At 44.5% G+C, this 12,628-nt stretch overlaps 1 protein-coding gene across 5 annotated transcripts in view; it reads right to left on the minus strand.

Moving 5' to 3' along the window:
* The window catches only part of TCF20 (transcription factor 20), a 132,715-nt gene that overhangs the window by 61,266 nt on the left and 58,821 nt on the right, over positions 1-12,628 (minus strand). Inside the window, exon 1 of one of the 5 annotated variants that reach the window (XM_065658546.1) lies at positions 4,811-4,862. The exons of the other annotated variants lie outside the window; for them this stretch is intronic. The gene's annotated coding sequence lies outside the window, so the exon portion shown is untranslated. Of the gene's footprint in view, positions 1-4,810; positions 4,863-12,628 lie in introns of those variants that run through there. 5 annotated transcript variants of the gene reach the window in all.

Here is a 12,628-nt window from a genome sequence, read left to right on the forward strand (position 1 = left end):
TACCTAATCTTTAGTTCAGTTAAAAGCTATTACCAAGACAGAGTTTGCAGCACATATTTTTACAGGAAAAGTGATACGGACAATTCTCCCAATAAACTGTGTTAAAGCTTGTACCATAGTAGCTCCCCATACAATTTCTAGCTAAGCACTGAGCTCTTATCAGAACTCATCAGAGGGTTCTGTTGCAATTCACTTGCAATTAGATGACTGAGTTCATACTAGTAAAGTACTCTGAAATAAATCATCATATTCCAGCACAGAATGCATAATGATTCCATACGCAGTTATTAGTATGAACACAGACATGCTGCGTGCTTACAAAGGGGGGGGGGGTAAGTTAATTTTCTAGCCTTTTTTGTATTTGTTGCATCACAATGCAGGCAAGAAATACTCGGCTTCTCAAACAGAGAAGAGATCACATCTCAAAGGGACTCAAGCCAGGGCTTTCAGACAAAGAACCTGGTAACACTTTTTCCATTCTTCCAATATTATCACCAGTTACAAATATTGTGGTAAAAAGAAGAAACACAAAGAGCACTGAGAAAGCACATGCATATTCACTGTCACCAGATCCGGGCAACAAGAGGATGCTTGCGCTTTCTTCTACCACTTCTTAACTTCGTTCTTGAGGAATCAGTACACAAAAGGCAGGAAAAAAACCAAAAATCAAATAAACAAAAAAACAAAACAGGAGTTTTACTGCAACATGAATGCTTTGTTATATCTAAGTCAGACTGGAATTTTGACTGCTTGTGCTATTGTTCACAAATGCAGCACAAACAAGTTCAAGACCCGGTAAAATTTAATTTTCATATTTTTTTGTCTTTAAAGGCAAATAGGCAGCTTATCACAGACTCTAGAACACCCTGAACTAATCTTATCCTCCAACAGGGCTGAACAGAATCTGCTTTCGATTACACGTCAGCCTCAACTTCTGAGTCTTTGTGTTTGGCTTTTTTCCCCCGCTCCTTTTAGAAAAGGAAAGGAAACCCATGTACCTGCATAGTAAAGAAAATCATATGCTTTTCCAAGTGTCCCAAAACAAACCCACACATAACTTAGTGGTAAACACTGGTTGAAAGGTTCAGCTGAAGAAATCAAGGAGTGGTATAGCCAGACACTAGTGTGACACAGATGCACCAGCAGTGCCGTACACGGCTGTAAGACAGAATCCTTCATTTTTGCAGTCAGTCAAGACTGAAGTCTATTCAAGAACGGTAAGGGAGAGGACCCAGGTCAGAAGAATAACAGTACCAACTTTATTTTTTTAATAAGAGTTTGATAGAAACAGAACTGCACATTAGAACCCCATTACCAGAACACAATAGCTTCTCCTGTATAATTTTGGAGAAGTACCAACCTCTGCTTACATTATGTTTGTGTCCTTTATCAGTATCACTAAAGTGTTCTAAAAATTTCTATCTAACATATCAACACTACTAGAAGCAGTTAAAAATACTTAAGACTACCTTTATCTTTTATTCTAGAAGTCCAAAAGCTAAACCAGATTTTTTTTTTTTTGAGAGAGAGAAATATCTCACCAAAAACAGTCAAGAAAAAACACCTTTTGCTATCAGACTGCAGTTTAATTACTTGAATAGGAAGAATCGGTTGGTCTCAATCCAGTCTCTGCCAACAAATCAGCACATTAGTTGGCTCTTCGGAAACTGTCATACATAATCTTTCCTGTCTCGGAGGCCAATAGCAGGATTAAGTAACACAAATTCTCGCACAGGCAGTGAAGGTATACATTGAAGCCTGAGAAGCTAGTGCTGCCAAAAACGTTTCTAAATCTTTGGAAGTTATACAAACTCAGGTTCCAAAAACATTAGTCTAGTACCCTTCATAAGTATAAAATATAATTGAATAGGGTATGAAAAAATAAACGTATGTTTTAATTAAAAAGCCACCCCACCCAAATGGGTATCTGGCATACCCTGTGTCAAAAGGCAAGACATGCATAAGCCAGCTATAAACTCTTAAATATACCCTTATCTCAAATTATATGGAAACCAAGCAAGCAGTATGAAATTATTCAAGTTTATTACATGTTATGCCCTCATTCCAGATAGCAACCTGCCAAGCTGGTAGAGTAGCAACAGGATTGTGCAGTACAATTCCTAGGAAGGGACCCTCCTAAGAGCAACATTATTGCCATTTTACTGTGCTTCATGGGTGGTTTAGTTAAACATGACCTAAAAAGGAAGGGAGAAAGGGGGTATGCAACGATTTTCCTTTTAACACTCTACCAAGAGCCCAAAAGGACTTCTTTACACACATTTTCACAACACAAAAAGGGAGGGGCGGGGGGGAATACCCAAACTACACATTTCACTCTTTTTCCTACAGACTTTATACATGTATCAATCATAGACAGGACCATATTAAGAACCTTTTTACTTATACTTCTTTAAATCTTTAAACTTAATCTGAGTAGCCATTAGATCGTAGTAAAGAAGTACTTATTATCTCCCCAGTTCTTCAGTTGAAGGTTAAGAAAACTTACTCTGGCAACAGAGGGCCTCTTCACAACTAATACACAAACAGTTTTCTGGTTCATTTGCATAACCTTCAGATTTTATTAATGCATTATAGAAACAGATTTACTCATTTAACAAAAATTAACCTCAAGCCTTCTTTATGAAACATTAATAACTAAAAAAAGGTCCAGAAAGAAAATAATTCCTAACCTCCTGTTAAAGACACTCACAACCAAGCTGTTCCTGGTGCTTTCATACAGTGTACTATGCTTAACCTGCCCCAGGCTGCAAAGGTATATTAAAGCACACATTTTCAGCAAAAATGCAGGTTTCATCAATCCCAAAGCCTCTGGAATTTGATTTAGAGATCAAAGCCTGAATTGTGTCGAAACATGTACTATTCTACTAAAGGGATGCTAACACATTTAAAACTATGTAGTCTGAAGAATACGAAACTTTCAAGGAGTTCCAAAAACCTCCCCTAGACATTTATTAATACAAAGCCCAAAAATCTGCTTGTCTGAGGTCATTCCCAAAACTATAAACAAAAATGTACAGTAGCAAGTCATGTTTTTGATATAAAAGGTGTTGTCATACTCCCACTCACAAAGCATAGTAGTTTGCTTACTAATTTAACCAGAAAACACAAAAATATGCATTTCGTGTTCCAGCAATTTACAGAAATAAGCAAACAGTATTCTCCCCTCCTCATAACAAAGTTTAAGACACAGACGACTAAACTAATAAAACTTATTTATTTACAGTAATTCTCTCTGCAGTAGACTAATGCAGCTGCCTTTCTATATGCCAACAGAACCTAACAGGGAGACAATAGATAAAACACACCGCTTCAAACAACTTAAAGTTAACTAATATGGAAGCCTATTTAAATATGTAGATTTAAGAAAAAATCCACACTTCAGTCAAATGAAAGCTCACAAGTAAAAATATTAAGAAGTATTTAACACATACACTTAACCAAATGGACTTAGTTATGCTACACAATACTCATGCATAAACCTCAAAAACTAAAGTTATCTAACAAAAGGCAGTCTAGAAAATAGGGGCAAAACCCCCAGCTCTTCCTGACTTGAGCTCAACTAATATGCTATAACTCTAACCCAGAGCTTGGTGCATCTCCAACATCCAGTCACTTTACTGCTCTACAAAGACTGGGTAAAGGTGAGCCAACTACTACACACACACACATTGATCAGGAAGCGTGCTAAAAACAAAACAGTCCCAAGAATTACCCACGGATGAACCAACAGATAGCAACAAGTGATACAGATGTGAATTGCTTTCAAAATACTAACCTAAAGACAGAAAGCTCTGAAACTGATCCTCAATCCCCTCACAGGTATTTTTCGTTTTCAAAACAGGATTAAAAAAAACAAACAAACAAAAACTAACCACAAAACAAGTACAGGAAACAATACTGCAATTTAATCAGGCTGCCTGCCCTTTTAAACACAGAAATCAAGGACTCTGACGGTGCCATATCTACCCACAGAGACCATCACTTGTTGATTTGCATATAAATGAGCTCCTACTTTCAACTTAATAACGGAGTCCCAGTACCATTAGACAGCTCTGATACATTGGCTAAAACACTCAGGTTACATAACTTTCTCTTACTCCTTCCTTGAAGGTAAGAAAAAATAACTTCCAACTGCAGCCCTAAACACAACTTCCAGCAAAGTAAGGGGCATTAACAAAAGACGACCTGATCCTCACAACTGCCCTAACACACTGTATTCTGGTTATCTCTGCAAATAAAAACCACTAGGTTAACCCTCCAGAAAAAAAGAAACAAAAACCACTATAAACCTCAGGCATTCACAACACATCCTGTCCATCTACTGCAATTTGTGCACAGGGTGCACTTATCTGACATTTTTAATCATTTACTCCTCAAACAAAAGTACCAATCCTCACATCGCGATAAAAACTTCACAGTTCTTGCAAAAGACCATTATTTTGGGATGGGAAAACAGGTGGGCACCTCACCATGGAGCACGAGGGCCTCTTTAAACACACATAAACACAAGCTTTTTTTTCCTCTAAGAAAACCAAACCAATCCAAACCAAAACAAAGCAGGGGAGAGGGTTAAACGTCCTAATAGAACTTCCCAAGGGCCCTTCCGTAGCCAACACTTGCCCTCTAACTCACGGGTGAGACCCTCACGCCCCCCCCCGCCCCCCCGAGGTGGCCGCGGCCTCCCCAGCGAGGGGCTGCCGGGCCCCGCCGGGAGCCCTTCCCTCTCCTCCCCAGGCCTCCCCTGCATTCCGGGACCCCCCGGCCCGACCCGAGCGCGGGTGCCCCTTACCTGCGACCCTCCCCCCGGCGCCCCCCGCCGCCGCGGGAGGTGCGGGGGGGCGGGGGCGGCTCAGCAGCGCGGGCGGCGGGCGGGCGCTGCGGGCCGGGGGCCGGGCCGGGGGGCCGGCGGGGGCCCGGGGGCGTCTCGCTCCATTCTCCCCTCACACACTCACACACACACTCACACACACAGGAAATAACACGGGGTCAGCTGACCCCCGCCAGCCAATGGCGGCGGGCGCTGGGGAGCAGCGCGCGCCAGCGGGAACGGCGCGAGGCGGCGGGTCCCGGCCGGGCGAGGGAGCGGGGAGGGGGAGAGGCGCGCGCGCCTCTGTGCATGTGCGTGTCTGCGTGCGCGCGCGCGGCGGCAGGCGGCGGGGGGGCGCGAGGCGGCCGCCTCCCCTCCAGCCACGCGCCCGCTTAAAGGGGCCGCGCGCCGCAGCCCCAGGAGGGAGCGGTTGGTGCCGCCTCCCGCCGCGGCGATGGGGGAGGGCGGCGGAGGCGGGCCCGTCCCGCGGGCCGGGAGCGGGCGGTGCCGCCGCACGTGTCACCGGCCCCCGCCATGCGGCGGCCGCTCAGGGCGAGCGCGGCCGGCGGCTCTCGCGCGGTGCGGGGGCAGCGCGCCGGGCCCACCCAGCAGCTGCCGGGCCCCCTTCGGCCTTCTCGGGGGAGGGACCGCGGCGGTTGCCATTTTAATCTTCTCATAAATCAATAACACTCCCCCCTCCCCAAGTTATTTTAAGAACCGGATTTATTCCCTTTGGCCGCTTCTCCTCGCCCGGCCTCCTCCCGGGCAGGAGCCAGGCAGCTGCGGCCGGAGAGCCCGGGCAGCCGCTTTACCGGCCCGCAGCACACGCCGAGCCCGCGGCCGGGCCGCACGCCGGGGCCGGGCCGGCCCCCAGCCGGCGGTGCCCGAGCGGAGCCGCGGGAAACAACATGGAGGCTGCGGGCGGCCCGGTGCGGGGAGCCGGCGGTGCGGCGGGTCTGCTCCCCGCCGCACAGCCTGGGAAATGGCAAACAGTTCTCCCGGCCATCTGGAGTCCCCTGCCAGCCTTAAATTTGGGAGTTAACCGTGCTTAAACGGCGCTGGAGAAACAAGCATTTTTTTAAAGAACGTTCACTAGTTTTTTTGGTTTTAATTTTTGAGAGTGAGGGGGCCAGGGGACTGGCGGAGGGGGCAGCTCGAGAGCAAGGACGCAGTGCCTGTCAAGTCATCATCACCTAAGCCTGCACGCCAGCAAAGGAAGCTCCGGGTGACACTACAGCTTCCTCCATCTGCCACTCGGAGCAATTCACGTGAAAACACAGGCAGCCCGAGGAGCTCCAAGTGCTGGGCACGCAGAGCTCAAGCATCATTTAAAACTTGTTTTGCCAGGAACTTTGCTGAGCAGATACAACAATTTCAATAACTGTCCTGTTTCCCAAGCTTTGTTGCCCAGATCCTCACTGAGCACCATCTCCTGTAGGAAGCCTTATTCTGAGAGAAGGCCTCTGCTTATAGCTCATCCCAAAATGCAATGAACTGTGTTGTAAGTGCAGCCAGCTGACAGCTTCACTGATGGCTCCCCCACAGGTGACTCGCTCTTTATGAAAAATAAATACAAAACACCACATCTTCTACCGCGCATTATCTGTCAAAAATAATTCGGAGACTGGCTGAAATTCCACTGAGATAAGACTGAAACGGTGGCAATAGTCTGGGGAAAACAACCGGAGCAGGCAACAATTACATGCGTTCCTGCCATTTGTTTTTCAAGGTAACAGTCTGTGGGTGTTAGGGACTCCCCAGCTGCTGGCAGGAGTGCCCAGGAAGGACTCGTCTGCTTCTCCGCTCCTCTTTGGACTCGACACAAGTACGTGACGGCTCCTTTTGGAGGCAAAGCCTTCTGTGGTGATCTGTGCCTTATCTCCTTCAGATGAAATCACCATGATGTGCTCCGCGTTGGCCACCTGGGACCCGCTGCTGGAGCACAGAGGCAATGCGCTGCTGCCTGCTTTTCCTCTCACGGTGCAGTTCGTCCCCGCTCCCCGCAACACTTGTTGTCCATTTGCAAGTAGCGTTTAAGGCAGGGTGCTTCACTTATGGGAGGTGAAGGCCACTGCTTCCTTCACCTCAAGAAGAGGCTCCGACAGCACATGTCACCGTGACAAACCGTGAGGTTGCTCTAGCCGCAAACAGCCTTAATCTTGTTGACTGCCACGGCACGCGAAGGCCTTGGTTAGCACAGCATTCCCTCTGGGGATCCAGCACTGTGATAAAAGCCCTAATGGGGTGGGGGAACTCGATATGGTTTTTATAATTTGATTTTCTATTATCTGTTTTCTGATTTTCAAGTGAAGCATCAATTGAAGTCAATCCTTTGTGTAGATTTATAAAGTAGGAGTGCTTTGAGCGCTCTACCTTAAGGTAAAACCCTTTTGTATATACAAACACATGAGAAAAGAGCTTACCTATATAAACTCCATATAGTGAGGAATTTTTTTACCTAATGTACACGATGAAGTTGCAGCATAAACAGAAAAATTTTTGTAAAATGCTCAAAAAGGCATGATAAAACTGTAAGGACAGCTAACATTGACAAGTCAAACGTTTCTCAAAGGACCAAAAATAAGTTAATTTGCATACTTAAATACCTGGATCTCTAGTCTGCTGCACAGCAGCATTTCCCATCTCCACTAATGACTACTTACAAGTGTTACAAGGGAAGTACAAGAGGAGTTGCTTTTTAAAATATTTAAAAGCTCAAAACTATATGGCTCATTTTAAAGGATTAAATGGCATTTAAAAAACATGCTATAAATACATGCAAATGTCACACTATTGTCAGCTGCTGCACTACAGTAGGCATCACCGGTAAGATACAGGGTCATTGAAAGTGCAGAATGAAAACACAAGTTACCAAAACTATATTAGTTAAATACCACATGCACAGGCAATATATCCTTTGCAGCTTTTGAAGTGATGTATCAGGCTTCAACATACAACCCTGCTGAGCTTAGTGGAGAATTCCATTCTCTCCAAAACTAATTTTTGGCTGTCTGCAGACTCCAGATGAAAACCCACTGTCATTAGTACACCTTGTTCACATCACTGAGCTTTTCTTTGCCACTGAACATTTCACTTTCCAGAAGAAATAAATTCAAACCTTCTGACCTGGCCATTCAGTGAGAACTACTTGACCACCATCAGTTACACCAAAAAACCATTGTTAGGACTAATGAAGAAAGTAACGCCATCATGCTACTAGGGCTCTGATCCTTCAGCCACACAAATCAAACATCCATGCAAGCAGTTCTAGTTTAGGGTAAAGCCACTGGTAGTATCTATATGCTCTGAAAGCAACTTAAAAGCAAACTACCCTTCAATTCTGAAAAGAAGAGAAAAAACCCAGGGATTTAAAGCCAAAAATGGTTACTTAGCAAAATAAACCCTTAAAAGATCAATTTCAAAAATCAATGCAACAAACTAAACAGGTTTGCATGTAAATTTCCAGCAAATACATTTCATCATCGAAGAGTAAGTGCTATAAATTGAGCAGATGCACTACACCGCAGTCATAAGAAAAACTGAAGTCTCTCTGCTTTTAGTGCAAGAAAATCAGCTCAACCATAATTGTACAGCGCCACTACGGTACTATCACAACTGAAAAGCTTCCAAACCCTGCCCGTTTTTCCCCACAGACACCTTCCCCCACCTCCAAAGTGCTTCCAAGGATTGAAGCACAAACAAGGCAGAGACAGGCAGGAAAATGGCCTCACAACTTGGAACCCTCCTCTGCGATGGATGCGAGATTCTGGGAAAAATAATGCCCTTTGAGTCACCCTCAGCATTAGTGCTACTGCTCCTACCAGCTGCGGTCACAGCGCACAGCCAGCCAATGCTGACTCTTCTGCTGCCCATCAACTCCACAGTGGCAAAAGCAAACATTTATTTTTTTTCTCCCCCTTATGCCTTAATGTAAGGCTTACCTTGCACATCCCTTTCCTCTCTCTCACAGATCCTGGAGAAAAAAGGTCCTTCTGACCCTAAGAGGACTGACAAATGGAGATGGAGAGTCTCCTCCTGTCTTTGAGGTCACCACTTCTGATCTAGCCGTAATTCAGTAATTACTCAGCTCGTGTGGCTCTCCAAAAGCATACATTAGCAGCTGGGGGGGGAACAGAGGGGTGGCACCATTCATGACCTCAGCCCCTTCATCTCCACACAACCTCTGAGCTCCCTCTGCCTGGAAGGGGGGAGGCCAGCAAGCAATGCAGCTTGGGGGATGGAGAACAAATTTGCAGGTAACATATGCTGGAAAGACTCTGAGCAACCCGGTGTTTGTTAGACGAAAGATGATTTCTGAATGCAGCTGGTGGGGTCCTCTGAGAGATTTCTTCTTCTTTACAAAAGGTTTCACTGCTGATGAAAAGCACTGAACCAGCAGCGCCAGGAGGCTGAAGTCTCCGCAGAGTCAGGCATGCAGATTTCTCACAGGCACGGCACCTGTCCTCTCAAAGTTTTACCTTTGTCCTAATCCTTTCCCCTCTTACACGATTTCCCGTCATGCAAAGGCTCGCCACTGCACATTTGCAGCTTTCATCTAGACGCACTCAGATGCTATGGGAATGGGCATTAGAGACTAGCTTGAAGATAGATAACACAAAAGATGACAGCAAGATCGGGCACCTACAGGTCACACAACCAGGGACTGCAACTTATACTCACGGTGGGACAGCTACATCTTTAAGCAAGTGTAAAGCAAGGGCAGCGAGCCTGATTCTCTTTCTCCAAGAAAGATATCAGCACGGCTGCATTCATTAACATTTTCTACCTCTCCTCCCATCTAGCCCCAGGATTTCCCATACTTTCCTCCTATTTCTTTTACGCTTACTTCAGATAAAAAGTGTTACATCTGACCCTACACAAGGGAGAAGCAGCATCAGACATCTCCCAAGGAACTGCAGCAAAGACAGGGAGGGCTCTCCTCTCATTAATTCACCGATATTGAACTTTTCCCCTTAAGACAGCCAAAGGATCCATGTACTTGCTGGAAAGTACTGGACAAGCACAGATTCTCAGCCTACTTTGGGCACATCGTTTGGAAGCATCACCATAAGCCATAGTGTTAAATCCTACAGCCCAGTTTCTGCAACAGAGCAACAACTGGATTGCAAGACTTTGGAGTAGCTCAAAGGAAGAAAAATGATAAAGCAGCTAAAGGTAGGTAGCATGAATCACAGCAGGAGAAAAATCACCTATATGGGAGACAATTCTGTTCCATCTTTTAATACTGCAACTCTTCTGTCCTCTCATCTTCCCGTTACAAGGAGCTGATTCATGAAAATAAGATCTTTGTACCTTAAGACCTGCTCAGCTTCTTCTGCTTATTCCTTTTACCTCCTGCCAAAAAGCTGCTTCTGGCAGAATCGAAATAGTTGCTGTGAAAGTGCTTGTGATGCTGCAGGGAAAGGAATCCAAGTCCAGTAAAAAAAGCAAGAAACAACAGAAGCTGGACTTTTGAGGAAACAGGAGTCACATTTCCATGCAGATGTCCAAAGTAATAAGGGTGGAAATTAAAACAGAAAACCAAACAAATATGATTCTCTAGAAAGACTGTCTCCAACAAGGCAGAAAAGGCCATCAATAAATCTCTATTATCTGAACTACCAAACATATCTAAATAAAAGGAAAAATTCAAATATTAGAAGAACTCATCTTTTAAAATGGTCTTACATAAAGCCAACTCCGCCTTGCCTGAACATGTTTTACAAAAAAGGACTGGGGTTTTTTGCCTGTTACTTCTGCTGCCCTTTTACAGAGGTTTCACTTGCTGGTGGCTGCTTTTTTTTTTTTCCTGCCTACAGGGAAGTGCGAATTTCCAGGCTTAACAAGCTTAAATCCCCATGACATATAGTCCCAAATTTTAGAGGCAACTAAGATTTCGATTCTTGCTTCACTCCCTGTTGGTTTCCTCCCTGATGCATACAATAGCTGTTTTGAATATCAGCTGTTCCAACAGGAGGGGGAAAAAAAAAAAGTCCCTGAAGAAACCACATTAGTTCTTCCAGTCACCTTGTTCCTACCACGCTTCAGCATTCAGGCACGTGAAACAGCACATGAGAAGGGCTTGCAGCAGCAAGAGGCAAACGCAGAGGGCATCAGACTGGACCAAAACTAAGAGGTCTTCTATGTTCATCTGGTAAGAAGGTTGTATTTATATTGGGTAGTAGTAATCTAAGGGTCCACTGAAGATACATGTTGCATGAAATCTCATTAACTTCTTGTCACAGAAACTGACTTCTGCTTTTCTGTGATGTATAGTGATGCTCTCTGGTCCTGATTCGCCAGAGAGATTGGTTTATTAAAAATATTTTTAAAGTTCCACCACGGTTTACTTATGTATCTCCTATTGCTAACAAAACACGAGGAAAAAAAACTTCTTCAAACACAACCACTTTAATTACTTTCTATCTCGAGACTCATAAAAGTACATTCAATGCTCAAACCCTCTAATTCTAAATTTCCAAATACATTAATGTCTTATTTTAGTGCCCTGTGTTACTTTAAAGTTGCACTCAAATCCACATCAGGATAGGGCACGTAAGAACACACAGAACTTAAACACAACATATTCAGCTGTTTACAAGCGCTACCCACACATTTGGAGGTGGGGGAAAGAAGCATATGTTCATTCAAGTCACCTAAACCAAGTGATGACAATGCCTTAAAAGCTATCAGGTAATGGAGGTAACTATCCCAGGTTAAGAAAATCAGCATTTAATTTTGTAAAGTCTATACAGACCTATCTTTAGAGAGTCCCAGGAATGCAGTAAAATCCCAAGTAACTTGTTTCTCCTTCAGGATTCAAGGGACTCTTCTAGTTGCCTACTGAAGCTCAGGTTCAAACTAACAAAGCCTCTGGTTATATTTCGTGGCTTTCATCATCCCTCTTGAAGAGATTATGTTCTGCAGCTGGGAATCATGCTGGCACTCACATTTGTCCTGAGAGGTGATTAGGACTAAAGGCCCCCAATTTAACTTTTCTGTAAACATCCTCAGAGTAATTAAACCTAAATAAAATACTGTTGGTTCTGAAAATAAGGCAGGTACTTCTTAGGACATCACTAGTGAGCACAGAAGCAAGATCAGAAGCCTAAGTAAGCACAATTTATGTCAACTTACCAACTCAACGAGCCTCTGCTGGTTTTAACCAGTTTCAGAAATAGCCCAAACCCACAAATAATAAAAAAAGGTGTCCCAAAACAAACACTTTCACAAGGAGCAGCAGCATTCAGGGGGGCTGTAGTCCTCAAGCTGGTCCCCTAAAAGCCTTGGCTGAACCCAGGTCTAATGAAGAGACGCTGCTCACACTGGAGAAAGCATTTCACCGGGGTGAAATTCCGCATTCCCTGCGGTACCTGCCCACAGTGCAGGGATCCCCCGTCAGGGCCAAGCCTTTGCACAGCAGGGAGTGTGGGTTGAGAGAACCGATCACTACTCTTCTCTGAAACCAGCAAGGCTTCAACTTTTACAGTGCGATTCATTCCACAGGCTGAAGATCAAGGTGCTGGCTTACCCCTAATATTGATGAAAAAGGGTAGTCATCCTATTTATAATCAGCTAACATTATCTCATCTCAAGAAACAGTAAGTCAGCAGCTAAGCCTTAGGTGGTAAGTAGGGGGTTTCCTTAACACTTCTCTTCATTGAGATTGAAGTTAAAAAAAAAAAAAAAAAAAAGAAAGAAGAAAAAAAGCAGTGGTGGTTACAAGAAAGGGAATATCTTAACAGAAAAGGGGGCGGGGGGAACCAATTAACACTTTCAGCTCATTCCCCTTCACCACTG

This window comes from Caloenas nicobarica, chromosome 1 (genome assembly GCF_036013445.1).
Source record: "Caloenas nicobarica isolate bCalNic1 chromosome 1, bCalNic1.hap1, whole genome shotgun sequence".
Taxonomy (NCBI): domain Eukaryota; kingdom Metazoa; phylum Chordata; class Aves; order Columbiformes; family Columbidae; genus Caloenas; species Caloenas nicobarica.